This window comes from Triplophysa rosa, unplaced genomic scaffold (assembly GCF_024868665.1).
Source record: "Triplophysa rosa unplaced genomic scaffold, Trosa_1v2 scaffold188_ERROPOS186695, whole genome shotgun sequence".
Classification (NCBI taxonomy): Eukaryota; Metazoa; Chordata; class Actinopteri; order Cypriniformes; family Nemacheilidae; genus Triplophysa; species Triplophysa rosa.
In genome coordinates this window covers 5,843-19,652 of record NW_026634199.1, presented here as the reverse complement: position 1 = coordinate 19,652, position 13,810 = coordinate 5,843, and the positions used below count along the sequence as shown (strand labels likewise).

Sequence of the window (13,810 nt, the reverse complement as noted above, 5' to 3'; positions counted from 1 at the left end):
GTGAAACACTTTAGGACATGAATTCCACTAACAGTAAAATGTACATGCTACAGCACAGCTTAACAATAAAATCAATATGTTTTTTATATATATATATACAACTGTGACGTTACTACCATCATCTAAACTTTTAGTGTTGATGTGTGTTCAGAGATGTCTTGTCTTTAGGCTTACTGGTGGGCCCCCCAGAACATCCTGTAATGACAAGTGGACACAACCACATACGCCTCCCCCACAATGCAATTAGTACATTTTAAATGTCATTTCAGTATTGTATTAAACTATTAATGCTTTATTCAGCTTTTCAACTAATATCTTAAGCTGGCTAAACTTTAACTCGGCTGTACCGCATGACGACTGTTCGTTATGACCATAGTCTTAATTATTCTATAAGCCGCTGACTACTCCTTAACTCAAAACATGTAACTTGTAAACCTTACTTATTTGACTATTTCAACTCTTAAAATAAAGGATATAGGTTCAGGTCACTGCTGTTCAGCTTGGGTCGTACACCGCAGGTTACCACATCAGTGTTCCTACCACAACCACTCCCATCCGCTAGTCGGAGTGTGGGCTCACCCAGGGTGTCATACGTGTAGAAATTTCTAGGTCGCCTTTCTCTGGCAGACGTTCTTCGTCTAGGTTCTGATGCCAAGTCATCAATCTCATGCTCGGCTTCTTCCCCAGATCCTTCCTTCAGCTCCTGCTCTCCTTGAAAGTCTCTCAGCACCTCTTCCTCGGACTCTACTGGACTCCGTTCTTGGTCATGTAGGTTCACTGTTTCATCAATGGTTTCATTTATGTCTGTTTCCTTTTCAGTTCTTTTGTTTCTCTCCTCTTCTCTAGTGTGAAACTCTACTGCACGTGGATGCAAGCGCATTATTGTTCTTTGCTTCGGAACCCACAGATCAAAATCTTCTTCACTGGAACTTTCAGTGTCGTCATGGTGAGTATGATGTTTGGGGTGAGTTTTCTGTTTTAATCCGTTTCTCTGACATCCCTTTCTTTGCAGATGTACATCAGCTGTTCTCTTTTCATCAACCAGGTAAGGGCAAGGTAATAGAAGGTTCCGATGCAGCACTCTTTCCTTTTCAGTTCCCTTCAAAGGTCCTACTACATATACCAGACTGCCTTCTCCTTTCCTTTCTTTCACTACATATGTTTGCTTTTCCCAGTATGCTCTTAGTTTACCTGGGCCACCTCTTTCCGACAGGTTTCTCACCAACACATGATCACTGGGTTTTAGGACAGAACTCCATGCCTTACGGTTGTAGTATCTCTGCCCTCTTGCAGCAGCCTTCTTCATGTTTTTGGTGGCTACCTCATATGCTTCCTGCATAGACCGTTTCCATCTTTCCGCATAGTCAGCGTGAGACTGGGTGTTCTTGACCTGCTTGGTTGGGAAAACCAGATCAATAGGAAGGACTGGCTCTCGACCAAAGAGAAGAAAGAACGGGGAGAACCCTGTTGACTCGTGGACTGTAGAATTATAGGCGTGGACAACTTTGTTAAGGTGGTCTGCCCACTTCAACTTCTCTGTCTCCTCTAGAGTCCTCAACATCCCCAACAATGTCCTATTGAACCTCTCTGCGGGGTTAGCTTGCGGATGATAGGGCGTGGTACGTGAATGTTTAATCCCACAGTAACTCTCAAGTTTCTGGAACAGGCTATTCTCAAACTCTCTCCCTTGGTCATGGTGAATCTTTGCAGGAAAACCAAAGCGTGTAATGAAATCCTCAAAGATTGTCCGAGCTGCCGTCTTCCCAGACTTGTCTCAGGTGGCGTACGCCTGGCCAAACTTTGAAAAATGGTCTACAACCACCAAAATGTACTCTGCTCCCCCTCTACTTTTCTCCAGATGCAGGTAATCAATCGAAATCATCTCGAGCGGAGCTGTTGTCTCGATGCTCTGAATTGGAGTTCTGGTAATCCGGTTTGGTTTCTTTTGTTTTAGGCAACGACAAACTTTCGTGACATAATGCTCCATCTCCTCTCTCATTGTAGGCCAAAAGAAATGCGCACGAGCTGCTGCCACCATGCGATCAGCATCAAGATGAGCCATGTCTGCATGCAAGTACTTGTAGATCATGCTTTTCAAGGTTTCTGGAACCACTAACTGAGTTCTGGTCATTAGTTTCCTTCGCAAAATACCATCCTCATCCAACACATCATTCAGATAAGTAACACATATCTCATCCCTCAGCTCTCCTAGGCATTCTTCCATATATCTCTGGAAGGCAGCGGGTGCATTTGTGAGGCCAAACGGAATTCTTATCTACTCGTACAGCCCCCAGGGTGTTATGAAGGCCGTGCAAGCTCGACTGTCTTCACTCATAAAGCCCTGATGATAGGTTTTGCCTTGGTCCAGCACCGTGAACCAGGAATTCCCCCCTAAGTTCTCTAGGATTTCTTGGATCCGCGTTGGGATGTCTGTCAGGGTGTGTCTTCTCATTGAGCAGCCTACAGTCTACTCATAGACGCAAGCTCCCATCCTTCTTTCTTACACACAACTGGCGAGGAGTAGGATGATGTCGACTTTCGGATCCATCCTTGACTCAGCAAGTTCTGTATGTGTGTCTTAACCTCTTGGTACAGGGGTCACGGGATTGCATCGTATGTCTTTTGGACAGGGATGTTGTCTTTCAACCGAATATCCATTCTCAGGTCTTGAATACATCCTGTGTCCCAATCATCTTTAGCAAACACTCTGCTATTTTCTCTCAATAGCTGTCTCACCCTTTCCTGCTGTTCCACAGGCAAGTGCCTAAAGTCCACTGGAGGGTCCCATTCTTCGCTTTCCTCTACCCTGTGCTGTGTATCTGGAGGTGGATTGTCGTCATGTGGTGATACCTGGGGTTGAAATTCGGTCAGCGACGTCGATTTCACTTCCAGCTGGTGGATAGCATCCACTGCATGCAGCCACCCCAGGACGGTCCGTCCAGTAAGGGTTATCTCTTCCTCCGTGGTATTTTCCACCATCACTGTGAGGTTGTCGTTGTCTTTCAATGGCATTTGAATTAGCTGTTTGTTTATTTTTATCCCTAACGGCCAGGGTGCTTCTGGATTGGGTTCCAGCATCACATGTGCCCCCAGGGACATCATCTTGTTCAGTCTGCCACATCTGACACTCACTCTCACGCACCTTGGAATTATGATGGATTTTCGTCCCAGTCTTGCAATATGACTGCTACTGCATCCTTTGTTTTTCTTCAGGAGTGCTACGACAGCTTTTGCTTTCCTGGGGCTAACTTTCAAAGATGAACTCAGTGTACTCACAAGGAAACTCAAAGGAACTTGCTGGGCTGCATTAGCTTGGATCAATTCCTCAATCACATTAAAGCCGATTATTGGTTTCTCCAATGTACTGGTTACAATTAGAATTGGTGCCATTAGATGCTTATCCTTTCCTTCATCCTCAGTGTTTCCTGATAGACTAAACTCCACTTCCATCCAGCCTTCATATGGAATGCTCGTTCCATTTGCCGCCGTCAGGTTGAGTTCTCCCTCCTCCAGCAGCTCTCTCACCGGCCTCACCTCCGCATCAGGAAGATATCTTTTCTTCCACTCTGAGCCCACGATTGAAACTTGCGACCCCGTGTCCCAAAGCACTGATGTGTTTACACCCCCTAAAGAACACTGCACCACGCACCTGCGTCCCACCAAACCAGCTGTCTTCTCTTGCTTGGCTGACCACGGACCTTCAGGTAAGTGAGTTTTTGGTAGGCTTTCCGCGACATCTGCAGCAATCTCGATCTTGCTTGATATTGCATTGGTCCCTGTCCGCTTCCGACAGCCTGCTGCCCAATGCTCACCACTGCCGCACTTGTAACAATGTTCACATTTTCCCTCTGGGTTGGACTGTTCACAATGGGCACAGCGTCTAGTGTTTGTTCGAGAAGATGGAAATTGGTTATGAGCGAATCGTTGGTTACTGCTTCTAGCTGGCTGAGGTCGTGATGTTTGAGTAAGGCTCGCCACTTGAGAAGTAAGATTCTGAATTGCTTCACAGATCACTTTGTCCCTCGCATCCAGCTTTTCCATCAGGGTGTTAGGTTTTGAAGCTTTCTCCTTCTTTATGCTGACACTCTCATCTTGTGCAGCATGTACCTGTGAATGCTTCTCCTCCCTGACCGAGGCAACCTTGACGTTCTTGGGTCGAGTAGCTGAGAACTTAGATTTCCTTTCCAGATCCAGACTATAGGACATGTTCATCCTCTCCAACAGCAGTTCGTCTTCCACCAGCGGGTTTTCCAGGTAGGGTTTTAAATCTGTACGGATACTGTCATCGTGAAGGCCAGTAAGGACTGTCTGCAAAAACTGATTTTGGATTAATTCATGGTTGTATTTTAATCCTGTTCTCACATTTTCAGATGCTGACAAAATCCTTTGCCTGAGATCCATTACTCGAACTAAGAACTGGATGGGCGTTTCTTTGGGCTCTTGAGCTGCACGTGTTAGAGAGTGAAACAATTCTGTTGCATCTTTTTCAATGAAATGTGCTCTGAGAATTTGTCTAAGGACAGGCAATGTTAAATCGGTTCTACTCTCCAGGTAACTTCTCAGACTGACACCTGGGACGATGGCCTGAATGACTGCCTCAACAATCTCTCCTTCATCATAACCTCTTTTGCCTGCTCTGTGAATTTGTCTGTCAAGGCTAGCAAAGTTTAATTTGTCTCTTTGACCAGGTTCGCCAATTTGTCCCATTATTTTCAGTTCTTTTTTGTACAAGGGGTGCATGAGTGTGACATTTTCTCTGGTAACAGGTGATTTTAGTGTTTTCCTGTATGTTTTGGTACCTTCTGATTCGTTTCCATTGATTTTCACAGATTTTTCTGATGCAGTACCCATCACGTCTGTAGGGTGGCGCTCCAGATCAACTTTTCGCTGCCTCTCGATAATTGTTTCACTTTCTACACTGGATGCACTATCGATTTCCTCTTCGTCACCCATTCTCAAGCTGTCAATTTTATCCTTCGTATCCAACAACACAGATAATCCCTCGTCATCCAGTGAAGCCACATCGTTTCCCTCCAAATACTGCAGAATGCATCTTCTCAGCACGCGAGGCGTGTGCGTTTCACCCTCCCCCACATTTAACTTGAGCATTTCACAGAGACCGCACAGTTGTGACACGGATAACTCGAGTAGTTTACTCTCTATTTCGTCCAGTGTAGCTTCCCACACAGGCAACATTATGAAAACTCACAGGGTAGATTTCCGTAACTCACGTTTGCAGTTATTTACCAGCTGTTTCCCCGTCCTCTCCGTGACTCGCGGCTCGCTCTTTTTGTCCCGAAATCTTGTCCCGAAATCTGTCGAAGACCGAGCAGAAACACCAAGTTTATGTTGCCCCCTTGGACAATGATCGACACACGATGTAAGATTTCTGTAGCTTTTATTTGCCCCGTGCTTATTTTGTTATTTTTTTCAGCAACAGATTCGGGACGCCGAACTTCACAAAGCATAATCAAACACGACAACCAGCTTCTTCTTTTTCTTCTCCTCCCCTTCCGCTCTCTCCTGTCTCACACTCCACAGCGCCACCTACAGCACACATGGTTGTCTATGTGCTATTTCCTCAGAATTGAACAAAACCATCCACAATCACGTGAACACAGAAACAAAATCAAACTGTTATTGTTGAGGTCTCTACAATAACATACAATGTTTTTGCTTCTTTCAAACTTTGAATTTGAGTTAAATGTGATCAAAGTCCCATAGTTTGGTGATTCAGACAAAATGGAGAGATTTAAATGGCTGTCATGTTATTATCTCCTCTTTCATACTGATTGCATGGAGCATAGTGTGTTCAGTGCATGCTCTTTTTTCATAAAATGTCTGTTTACAGGGTCCTTAATATAAATGACACACAATGACTAACAAAGGCAGGGATACTGCTGAATGTATCAAAGAGCCACAAATACTTTGATATAAGTAAAGAAAGGAAAGAAACGGCAGCCAAAATTAAGTGGAAAGTTATAAAGATTTTTGTTATACATGCCTTTTTATTTGTTCTTAGACACTATCCAACATTTTCTTACACCTGCTTTAACTATAAACATTTTATCTGATTACATGACACCCTGAGATGTTACCACTGGAATACTGAAGAAAATATAGTGATAGGATACTTTTTGCTTTTTGTTGTTATTTACACTTGATCCAATAACATATACTGGGCTGTACCAACTACTCCTTCTTAGCTACTAATGTATACCCTAAATGACAGTGGACACAAAAGCATTTCCTGTCCAAAGTGATCTGAAAGGTTAATGTGTCCAAACAGGTCTAAGAGCATATTTTGTTGTTTACAAGGAATACACTCAAGGTCATTAACGATAGACCAGCAGAATCAGTTCAATGTTTGCAAATAAGAATATTGATGAATGACGACCCACTTTTTGTGTGCCCATTTGCGCTGAATCAGTTTACTGTGTTTTTATTTCTTGTGTTCAACAGCCTGACTTACTGTATCTCGGGAATCTAATAGGAAGTAAAGTTTGTGGAGATTATTTGTTATTCCAGCACCTGAACAGTCAAATTTTGCATCTGAAATGCTAAAGCAAAAAATCCAACTAAATAAAAGAAAAGTGCAAAACAAACAACACAAAATCAACCCAATGTTTTGGAGGAGGCGTGGCTTTGGCACTTTGTAAGGAGGTGGGATTGTGTGATTTCAAAGCTAGCCGAATTAGCATTTTCCAAGAAGACCCACTCTGCTTTTAAATGCATTATTTAAAAATAAATAATTAAAAAAAATACGTAACATTTTTGTTGTGATGTTATGAAATGGTCTGTGCATCAATGAGTCAGTGTGTTTTGAACTGGTTGTGGTGAGCTGTTGTTGACAAGAAAGTCCAAGGGCCACAACTGTCCCACACTGTCCTTGTTGATCATGAAATAATAGCCTGTAGTACTTCATTATTACTTAATTACTTTATTATTAACTTTTTAAAAGACACCTGATAGTCTGATAGTCTAATATTGCTAAGACTGGTCTCATGAAAAACAATTAGTAGCAGAAAGTTCCACTGTAACTGTACGTTCCTGTGGATAATATACAATGTTTACAGTGCAGTCTCTAAACAGTCCTGATGTATTCTCCTCAGATATTAAGTTGGTGAGCTGAGAATTAGGTCAGCTTCTCCCTGAGGGGAGTGAAGGCTGCTTCCACGACCTTCGAGAAGACTCGTGGGGACAGGGACAGACCGAAGGGGAGGACCCTGTACTGATATGCCTGCGAGACATGAAAGTACGTGTCCTTCAGGTCGATTGCCATGAACCAATCCTGACATCTGATAGACGTCAGGATGTGCTTCTGCGTGAGCATCCTGAATGGCAGTTTGTGTAGGTGCCTGTTCAGTGTACGCAGATCTAGAATGGGGTGCACCCCCCCGCCTTTCTTGGGGACGATGAGAACGGGCTGTAAAAGACACTGAACATCTCGCTAAAGGGACGAGCTCGATCGCTTCCTTCGCCTGAAGGGTGGCGACCTCAGTCCAAAGCACGGGAGCATCCTTGCCTCTGACTGAGGTGGAGAGGATGCCCCGAAACTTTAGCGGGCGTCTGGCGAATTGGATCGCGTAGCCGAGACGGATCGTATTCCCTAGCCACCGTGATGGTTTGGGAAGCTCTAGCCAGACTCCCAGGGACCGAGATAGGGGGACTAGGGGTTCGATCTGCTTCATCAACCCCCCGGGGGTGGTTCGATGGCTGGCAGTGCGGATCCCTCGCCGTGGGGAGGCCTGCCCGGTGATAATGCAGCTTAGTGCACCGTCGAACTGAGAGTGCTGAGGGCTGCTGGAGTGTATGCCCGATATTGCGTCTCACCATGACGCAATGTCGAGTTGCCGAACACCGTCCTCTGGAGGGTGAGAGCGGCTGAGGAAAAACCCAGAGGGAGAGAGAGGAAACTCAGAATATGGGCGCAAGGTCCCCGAAGGGGCCCAGCAGGTGCTGGGACAGGGCAGGAACTTTCCCAGACCAACTGACCAGCAATGGAATGGCTGGCTCCCTGGGCTTGTCCCGTCAGGGCCGCTCTGCGGTGGCTGGTGACGGGACGGTGGTCTCCTTCTCTACGTCTTCTACGTCTTCTGGCTAGGGGGTGCTGGAGCCGGGTTCGCACGGGACCTTGACAGCCGAAGGGCGGCCATGTCGCGGCAGGCAAACCCCGTGTCGAGAAAGGTAATTTCCTCAGCGTCACACATCTGCACAAGGTTGAGCCAGAGGTGTCTCTCCTGGGCCACTAGTGTGTACATCGTCCGACCCAGGGCCCGCGCTGTCACCTTGGTCGCCCGTAGGGCGAGGTTGGTGGCGGCACGGAGTTCCTTCACAAGCCCTCGGGTCGGTCCTACCCTCGAGGAGCTCTTTAAGCTTCCTCATGCACTTTCGGGAAAAAATGGTACCGGGGCCGAGCGCGGCTTGGAGTGCTCAGACCCGAGGCACCAAATTTCCAACCGCAAGCGCTGGGGAAGGTGGTGCAGTGCACTGCTGCCCAATGCTCGCGGCGGCCTGTGAGAGCATGACCTGAGATCTCGACGTCTTCCTCTTCCTGGGCTCGACCTCCCGAGGAATGGAGCTCCTCGGAATCGACGGGGTCGGACGCCATTGGGTCGCCCTCCGATGCTGCCTTCGACCTCTCATCTTCATCACGCACCGTTTCCGAATACGTGGCTGAGGAACAAGACAGAACCGTCTTTTGGGGAATGGTCAGACAAACGAGATGGGGCGCGAACGGTCCGTGAGCCTGTGGCTGACGGATTAGCGCTCACAATAATCCCCATATCACCCTCGCTGCTCATCGTGGCAGACGGCAGGGCCAATGCCGCTGCTATCACGGGACGGGAAGCAGACAAGGTGGTGGCTGTGTCCATAAGAACACAGCCACCCATGACCGCAATTTCTGGATCATCATCCGCCCGCAGTGCGGGCAGGACGTATCCACAAACGTTGCATCAGCGTGCCGAAGCACTTGAGGCAGACGTCGTGTCCTTCCCCCTCCTCTATGAGAGTGTGGCACCCATGAGATAAGCGGGACATGCCACGCTGGAGAAATTTGCTCTTTTAGAAAATAAACACCTCTGGAACTGCCGAGACGCCCAGGGGGAGTCACTGCCGAGGGATAATCTGCTGCATCGTGTCATAAGAATCCGGCAATTTGAGTGAGTCTTGTCATCAGATGCGAAGGATCCAAAGACCAAAAGGTGAATGAATGCAGCACGCCATCTCCCTTTTATACTCGGATATACGGAGCGGAGTCCGGCATGCAAATTTAATTTGACAATTTCATTGGCCTTTTCAAAATTAGTCAGAAGATGGTTCTCAAGTCAAACCCCATCTGTCGGTTCGACACAACGTCGAGAGACCGACAGAAAGGAAACCTAATTTCAACTCATCTTGAAATGATCAATATAACCCGTGGCAAAATATGTGAAACACAGCTTTTTTTTCATTTCTGTTTTAATAGTCCCAGCTTTAGTGGCTGTCAAAGGTAGGAAGAATGGACTTTATTTAAATCAGCTATTTTATATGCTACATTTCCTTTGAAGGTGTAATGTAGGATTTAGGTTAACGTGTTACAGTAGACCCCACAGAAATTAAAGGCATGTTCTTGTATATTGAAACTGTATAATATGTGATATTTTTTATAATTGTGGAGCTGTACAGGCAAGAACTATGAAAAAGAAAAGGTTTGCCATGGCCTCAGAACAATTGGAATTGACAAATTCAGATAAATGCAAGTATACATTTTAGTTGTCCTACCCATAATTAACAAATAGTTTTTGCAAGTAACGTCATCGCTTCTGTATAGCTGAATTACATTTGGCAAGTTAACATTGATTAAACTACAACTGTTACTCTTATAGCATTAATGTTGTGACTTTTCAGTTTTATTTATTTTAAATCCACACAACATCCCTGTATATTTTTCTAGACAAATCTGTGGTAATACTCTGAACTATGTTTGCATGTCTACTTGTATAATGTTAACTTTGATTCCATCTCAGGGTCACTGTCCTGTACTGTCATAAATTCCCAATTGACACAATTGAGGAGGTGAACTGTGTGGCATATGAAATCACCAAACATGCAGATAAACGCTGCAAAGAAGATGCCAATCCTGACTGCTATGACAAATGAGTAAGTGGTTGTAAACTACACTGTAAAAGGTTACTGTAATTTTTACAGTAACTTACTGGCAGCTGGGTGCCAGTAAGTTACTGTAAAAGTGTTTACAGTAAACCGTTTACAGTGTTTACTGTAATGTCTTTTCACAGTAATAATACGGTCTACTGTATTTTTATATATTTACTGTAATTACTTTTACAGTAATAATATTGTCTACTGTATTTTCATATCTTTACTGTAATGTCTTTTCACAGTAATACCACTATCTACTGTATTTCATTTAGAGTACTAGAATTTATTTCCTAGTACAGAATCAGGATTTTTTTTACGATCTGGGTTTAACTTTAAACAAAATAAATTTTCTACCTGTAAAAAAACAATCTATAATTCACAAGTTGCAATAAAGTTGAAGAAACAGGTATACTCACAGCAGTTAAAGTTTTATTTTAAACAGAATTTCATCTAAAAATACTCAGAAAACCAGGGAACAAAACAACAAAACAAGCATTGACAACTGACAAAAAAATGAAGGAAACAGAGTTAAAAACATACAAACCACTTAATGTTTTTACCAATGCCTATCTACAGGTTGTTGTTAAAATGTCATAGGTCAAAGAGCATACGGGTCACATGACAATAAACATGCCTGATGCAGTATGTCCGAAATGTAATAATACTACTCCCACAAAAACTATATAGAACATACTGTTTTAATGGTAGACAGGTAGGTACTTAATTTAAATCAGTACATACTGTCGCAGTATGCAGTTTGGACAGCATAGGTCACAGAACTCAAATCAAACAGCAAAAAAAAACATGTTTGTTTTGTTTGTAGTGTTATCGTCAGTAGTGCTTAATTTCATTACTCAACAAGCTCGTTGATAAAAGATGCCACAAGGATTCAGGCTGGTGATTTTTCTTCTGTGTCTGGCTGATATGTGATTTTGATTGGCATTTGGTGCTATCAGGGTGTGTTCTCAGAATGAACCTGCAAGCACAGGAAAAAAACACATTATTTAAGCATTATTTATAAACTGAATTTACATTACAATATTTGCATTACTGCTAAATGTATAAATATCAATATTTATAAACTGTTTATGAATGAAAAATGAAGACGCAATATTTTTAAAATACATTTAATTCCTAAATATTTAGGGAAAACCAGACCAAAATCTAACTGTTGAGTCAGGGCAGAGATACAACTGACAGCTGTCAATTTCAGTATAATTTACAGTAACACTGTTCAAGTGTTTTAACAGTTAAAGGGATAGTTCACCCACTAACGAAAACTGTGTCACCATTTAATCACTGTCTTGTCATTTCAAACCTTTATGACTTTCTTTCTTCAGCAGAACACAAAAGAAGATGAAGAATTTTGGTAAAACAAAACCATATGCCCCCATTGACTTCTATTGTATGGACACAAAACTGAAGTCAATGAGGACCAACAGTTTTCTGTTACCAACATTCTTCAAAATATCTTTTGTGTTCTGTTGAAGAAAGAAAGTCATACAGGTTTGAAATGACAAGAGGGTGAGGAAATAATGACAGAATTTTTTTGGGTGAACTATCCTTTTAATTTGTGTTCCGAAGATGAACGGAGGTCCTATGGTTGTCGAACGACTTGAGGGTGAGTAATTTTTGGGCGGAGCATCCCTGTAATAATGGTTCATTAGTTTATGATTACCTCTGAATGAAGTCCAGTGTATTGGTGGCCGCTTCCTGGTATTGCACATTGAAAATCTGTTACTCTTGTGGCTCTATGATGACTCTGCTCTCCATTGTCAGCATCGATTTTTTGGCACGGAAAACAGAATCTTCTGTAACAGACACCATCATAGCAGCTTTTTAGTAAGGGTAAGGAAAAACTATTGCTACAAATCATGATTCTTGAGACTATTTTTCACCATTATTGTCACCATAATAAAAAATATATATTCACATGCTAATATATTATGATAAAATTACTCATGCAAATACAAAAAATTCTATAGTTCCTTCTCCAGAACTACCGGTCTGTATGGTGTGTTCCATTTAGTATTGATTGTCCTTCACCTTGCAATTTAATTGAATTTAAACATTTTTCATTAGCCATGGTATTTAAAAAAGCATGTTGATAACTTACCAAGTGCGATCAGTCTTGGGGTGCTGGGCACAGAGAGGGATCCCTCTACATCTGCTGGAATTGCATTCATCTAAAAGTACAGCAATTAACAGGCTGAGAGAGATTCATTACATGTATAAAGAATATACTTAAAGTGATATACTTAAATCTGTTATCATTTACTCACCCTCTTGTCATTTCACACCTGAATGACTTTCTGCCTTGCACAGAACACAAAAGAAGATATTTTGAAAAATGCTGTTAACTGGACGCCTTTCACTTGCAAATAGTTTTGTATCTATACAATAGAAGTGAGTGGGGTCCAATGCTGTTTGGTTACCAACTTTCTTCAAAATATCTTCTTTACAGTCTTAGGTACCTGTAAAAGTTTGATTATAAATGATTACGAAAATTAAATTACACCTAAAATGCTTGACTTATAAATGCAAAACAGGAAATACAACCTCTGTTTTAGTGTTGCCTCACTTTAGCTTACCAGTTTTGACGGTAACGACCACAAAAAGGCTCATCCGACGTCCCAAATGGCACAGATCTAACAGCTAACTTTAAATAAAAACAAAAGATGCACTTCAAAATACAGTATTCCATTTGTTTCTAAAAATTGCAGCGGTCCATTTACTTATTTTAATCTTTCGAAAGTCTGAAAAAGAAATCTCAAAAATTATGCAAGTGCAGTTCATCACATGAATAGACAGGTAACTGACAAATTACATTATAGATAGATAAATTAAGGCCATATAATTTTTAGTTTACTTAATTTTCATTTTTCTAAGTTCTGTTTTTCATTTTTTTTGTGTGTTATATTTGTCCACATACATACTGCAGTATACTATAGAATTTACTATAGTAAAATTCCTAGATACTATAATGTTTTTGAACCTTACTATAGTATACTACAGTGTTTACTACAGCTTATCAATTCACTACAAGGGCACTACAATTTTCAATAGCAAATACTACAGTACATACAGTATTTTAGAGTGTTCAAGTTAACCGGACTTTTATTTTGGGAAGACGCTTCAGTTTTAGTGTGTGTGACTTTGACGATAGCTTCACTCAAACAGTAAAAATGCTTGTAAAATAAACTCTCAGAGCAACTCTGGAGATGAAGTTCATGTGTTCATATCCTACAGTGCAGACGCAGACAAATCCACCAGCATCACGCGAATAGCAATGTTAAACTGTGTAACGTTAGTTCATTCATTCACCCAGACGCATAGAACAGCCAGATGACATATTTAAATAACAGGAGTACGCGTCCGCGAGTCCGCATCTACTTATATGGACTCAATGCAGCCGGAAAACTCGCATAATAGAAGTAAAATAGCGGTGCGCCATTGATTAAAGCACAACGACAAACCCACTTCATACAAAGACTCTGTCTAATCATGCACATGACAAATTTTCGCGCGCTGCTACACTGGCTAATTTATTCTTAGTGTAACCGGTCCCACTTGCACCGCTCTGCGCGGGCCTCGAACCGGCGACGGTCCGAATGGGAGACGGGCGCTCTAACGAGGAGGCTAAAGACCGCAGTCTCTAGCGTCTGTC

The 13,810-nt window shown here is 42.7% G+C and overlaps 1 long non-coding RNA gene across 6 annotated transcripts; it reads right to left on the bottom strand.

Moving 5' to 3' along the window:
• Positions 1–10,552: 10,552 nt before the first annotated feature.
• Positions 10,553–13,804, bottom strand: LOC130549855 (uncharacterized). 6 transcript variants are annotated; one of them, XR_008962286.1, is made up of 5 exons: positions 12,735–13,804; positions 12,579–12,617; positions 12,260–12,459; positions 11,822–11,954; positions 10,553–11,119 (listed from the first exon to the last, which is right to left on the bottom strand). It is a non-coding gene; the product is annotated as an uncharacterized LOC130549855 (long non-coding RNA). The 6 variants fall into 6 exon arrangements; XR_008962287.1 differs by having other exon boundaries at positions 12,260–12,455; XR_008962284.1 differs by having other exon boundaries at positions 12,260–12,352; positions 12,426–13,804.
• Between the last annotated feature and the right edge of the window lie 6 nt (positions 13,805–13,810).